Source organism: Octodon degus, unplaced genomic scaffold (assembly GCF_000260255.1).
Source record: "Octodon degus isolate 3935 unplaced genomic scaffold, OctDeg1.0 scaffold00069, whole genome shotgun sequence".
Taxonomy (NCBI): domain Eukaryota; kingdom Metazoa; phylum Chordata; class Mammalia; order Rodentia; family Octodontidae; genus Octodon; species Octodon degus.
In genome coordinates, this window is record NW_004524645.1 from 4,921,352 (window position 1) to 4,926,222 (window position 4,871).

General features: G+C 37.9%; 1 pseudogene; it reads left to right on the top strand.

Annotated features, from left to right (window-relative positions):
* The first annotated feature begins 2,404 nt into the window (after positions 1–2,404).
* LOC111817765 lies at positions 2,405–2,861 on the top strand (annotated as a pseudogene).
* The last annotated feature ends 2,010 nt before the right edge of the window (positions 2,862–4,871 follow it).

The window sequence follows — 4,871 nt, forward strand, 5'->3', positions numbered from 1 at the left end:
GAGTTGAAGTAGCTTTATAAGGTGAGAAGGAGGGTGATAGGAAAAGAAACTAGGAAGCTGATGGGTGGAAAAACATGTAGTTGATGATCTTGTAAACTCAGGAAATGGATAGGTATGTTAGGAACTTGTCACCTTTATAAACACTGGGCAGGAGTTGATAGGCCACAGGTTTAGCTCTTCCTCAAGTGGCATTACTAGGTCCTCCTTACCCCCATACATCCCTCCAACTCTTGCCTTCATTTCCTGCTGGTAGGCCCAGGCTCAAACTGGATCAGCAATGTATGCTTCTGCTCCGTTTCTGCCCACAGATACAATTACTTTGGTTTTAGTACAGTGTTATGTTTTTTTTTAAATTATGCTTGATTGATACGAAGTATCCATAGCCCATGTGTCCTCAAGCTATGACTCTACAATATCTTTGTTTTGTTTCTATTTTTATTGATTTTAGACAGCGTCTCAATATGCAGCCCACATAGGCCTTGAACTTGTAATTTTGCCTCAACCTCTTGAGTCCTACAATTGCAGATGTTTGCTACCACACCTGGCATATAATACCATTTTCACCAAAAGTCTGCCCACCTCTTCTCTTAATAATTGTTCTCAGCATTTCATGACATGTTCCAATCTTGGCTGTTTCAATATTCTTCTTTGTCATTTTCAGTAGTAATAGGAAAAGCAGAGAAACTCTGTGTGTGTGTGTATGTGTGTGTGTGTGTGTGTGTGAGAGAGAGAGAGAGAGAGAGAGAGAGAGAGAGAGAGAGAGAGAGTTCGTAAAAATTTACACTGTAAACTGGGCATAGTGGATCATGCCTGCAATCCCAGCTCCTGAAAGGCTGAGGCAAGAGGATTGCCATGAGTTTGAGACCAACCTAGGCTGCATAGTAAGTTCAAGACCAGCGTGGAGTACATAGTAAGTTCAAGGTCAGCCTAGATTACATATTGAGACCCTGGCTAAAAAACTAAAACAAAAAAATTTAATTCAATAACAAAGAGTTGGACAACTGTTTTATACATGAGTTTATTATTTTTATTTTATTGGTTTATTTTAGTATACATAATGTTAATATTCATCATAGGGAGTTTGTACCTGTATATGACATATCTTGCTTCATTTTTCCCTTTCCCTTCCCCTCCCTTCAACCCCGTTCCCCTTCTTATTTACAGGAAGTTTGTTTCCACTTTATCCTTCTATTCTTTTTTCTTGTTCCTTCTTTCCTTTTCCCTTGTCACCTCCCTTATTTCCATTCTCATTTGAAAAGTTTCTTCCCATTTTCCAATATCTATTATAAAGTTTTGTCCTTCCTCACACTTTCAGTTTCTCACACCGGAGAAGCCATGTGATATTTTTACATGTATATCCGATTTATTTCAGTTAAGATTATAATCTCAAAGTGCATCCATTTACTTATATTATCTCAAGCTTATGTCTCTTTTTGGCAGAGTAGTACTCCATTGGGGGAGAAAAAACATGTCCTCTCTAGCCATTCATTGAATAGGAATTTGGGCTATTTGCAAGATTTGGCTGTTACAAACTGTGCCACTACAAACATAGGTGCATATATCGCTGTGGTTTGATACTTTTAATTCTTTGGGGAAGATGTCAAAAAGGGGAACAGCTGGGTCAAAAGGAACCTTTAATTTTCATTTTTTTGTGGAATCTTTACACTGATTTCCACAGTGGTTGCCCCACAGCACTCTTTCTGGAGTGAGATAGAACCTCAGTGTTGTTTTAATTTGTATCTCTTGAATGACAAGTGTTGAACATTTTTCATATGTTTGTTTGGTGTTTCTACTTCTTCATCTGAAAAGTGTTTATTCATTTCAGATGCCCATTTTTGGACTGGATCTTTAAATTTGGGTGGTGTGATTTTTTTTTTGAGTTCTTTATGTATTCTAAATATTAGTCTTCTGTCTGAGGTGCAGCTGGCAAAACACTTTTTCCCACAGTGCAAGTCGTCTCTTCACTCTGTTAATGGTTTATTTTGCTATACAAAAATTTTTAATAAGATGAGATACCTGTTGTTGATTCTTGGTGACAGTTCCTGTGTAGTCAGGGTTTTGTTTATAAAGTCTTTGCTATACCAATGTCTTCAAGAGTTTTACCTAAGGACAGACATGATGGTACATGCCTAGAATCCCAGCACTCAGGAGGCTGAGGCAAGAGACCACTGCAAGTTTGAGGCCAGTTTAGGCTACAAAGTGAGTTCAATCCCAGCCTGAACTGCAAAATGAAACCTTGTCTCAGAAGAACAAAACAAACCAAAGCAAGAGTTCTTAGTATTTCTGTTTTAATATTTAGATCTTTGATCTATTTTGATTGTAGTTTAGTGCATGATGAAAGATATGAGTTAAATTTTAATCTTTGGAGGTAAAGGGCAGAAGTAGCGCGTATGGTTCAACAATTATGGTGCAGGAAGAAGATGTTAGAGATTACAATTTAACTGAGGAGCAAAAAGCAATCGAGGCCAAGTATCCTCCAGTTATTTGGAAGTTCGAGTATTTGGATCACACAGCAGATGTCCAGTGAGTACAGCTGGACCTTATTCCTTTGAAGCTGCCGTTAAATAGCTGCATGCGTGGGGAGAGACTGGAGGAAGCGTTCGAGCAGCGTGCCATGGCCATGTTTGCCTACATGACCGACACCGGGACTGTGGAGCCCCTCCAGACGGTGGAAGGCGAAGCCCAAGGAAGTGAAAGTACTTAGTATTGATCAAAGAAATTTCAAATTACGCTCAATTGGGTGGGGAGAAGAATGTTCACTTTCCAAGCATCCTCAGGGAACAGAAGCCGAAGCAATAACATACTCAGCAATGCAGGTCTATAATGAAGAGAAACCAGGTTTTGTGATCATTGACATTTAAGAAAGAAACAAAGAAAGAAAGAAATGAAAGAGAGAGAGAAAAGACTTCTATGAAGAGCTGTTTTCTTTTATCTTGAGAAAATATAATTATTTTTTCTGGTATCTTTTGACAAATGGAAATTTACAGAACAGAAAATTTTAACTTAAAGTGTGGCTTTCAGAAGTAGAAAAAAAAGCTGGGTGTGTTGGTATATGCCTCTAACCCCAGCTACTCTGAGGGCTGAGGAAAGAGGGTCAAAAATTTGAGGCAGCCTTGGCATCTTTGTGAGATCTCATCTCAGAATAAAAAAATCAGAAGAGCGCTGGGAGGGCGGGACATGGTGGTGCACCCTGTAATCCCAGCCCTTGGGAGACTGAGGAAGCAGCCTGTGAATTTGAGTCTGGCCTGACTGCTTAGCAAGACTGTCTCAACATAAATAAAATAGCCTCTGTGATACAGCAAAAAAAATTAATCTTTGGTGTGTAGAAAGCCAGTATTTCCAGCACCATTATTTATTTTAAGATTGATAAAATGGTATGTAGTTCATTTTAAAGCCTTTAATCTTTATTTAGCTTAAGTAATTAAAAATAAACATTAATTTGAAATAAAACTGTTAACTGCCAAGCTCAGAGATCTCTTTTATTTTTTTATTATTTTTATTTTTTGTGTGTGTATTTTGTACAGTGCCTCACTACACAGCTCAGACTTGTAGTGATCCTCCTGTTTTCAGCCTCCCCAAAGCTGGGATTACAGGCGTGGGCTACCATGACTAAATTTGGTGGCTGGGTCAGCACACCCCCAGGGGGTGTGGTTGGCATGGCATGTGGTCCAGCACCATTTTGTAAAGAGGCTATCTTTCTTCTAGTGAAGGTGTTTTGCTCCTTCGTCAAAAATAAGGTGACAGAACGTGTTTGGTGTTGTTTCTGTATCTTCTAATCTGTTCCATTCATCTTTAAGTCTATTTTAGTTTTGTTTTGCCAGTACCATACTGTTCTTATCACAGTAGCTTTGTAGGATAATCTCAAGTCAGAAATTGTGATACTCCCTGCTTTACCTTTGTTGCCGAGAGTTGCTTTTGCTATTCTAGGTCCATTCTGGTTCCAAATGAATTTTATGAATGTTTTCTGTAGTTCTGCGAGGTATGACAATGGTATTTTTATTGGGATTACATTAAATCTATTTAACAATTTTGGGAGTATGACCATTTTCAATATGTTCATTCTTCCTACCCAGAATAAGAAATTGTCTTTCCATTTTCTGATATCCTCTTCAATTTCCTTTTGAACGTACTATAGTTTTTAATGTAAAGGTCTTTTAATTCCTTCATTACATTGATTCCTAGGTATTTTACTTTTTAAGGTGCTATTGTGAAAAGTATTATTTTCCTAATTTATCTTTCAGTGAGTTTTTACATATGAGTTTAAAACCAACTGATTAGAACCAAACCTGTAACAAATCATGATAAAGTAATTTTCTTTCTTTTTCTTTGTTGAAATGAAGTGATTTTCAAAGTGTGTTCTATGAATTTATAAATAGGTATACTAGCTGTATAATGAGGAGGGCATATATTATGCTAAAATATATAAAAGCTTATGATTGTCATTAGTGGAGTAATGAAATCAGTGTCAGGGGTCCCAGGAAGGACAAATGCCAATCAATATTACTGTTGAATCTATTACCTTTGTCACATCCCATAATGCATCTTACTGTGTGATTGCCATGTATAAGGGGACTTGCCTCTCTCTCTCTCTCTCTGCTGGCAGTGCTCAGCTGATATCCCAGCCTCTCTCTGGCTCATACTGTCTGGTTCCACAAGATGCCTGTGTGGGTGAGACAGAAACTGGATAGGTTATGCTGTGGGTGTATTTTTGCAAATGTGGTATTTTAGCGGCCTGGAGAATTACCAAAGCAAAGGAGATGATTTTGCAGGCAAGTTTAATTACTTTGAAACACGGAGCAATTCCAAATTTCAAGTCTCAGATGAGGTCTTATCTACTTTCTCAGGTGTTTAAACAGTTTAAAAAAAATTAG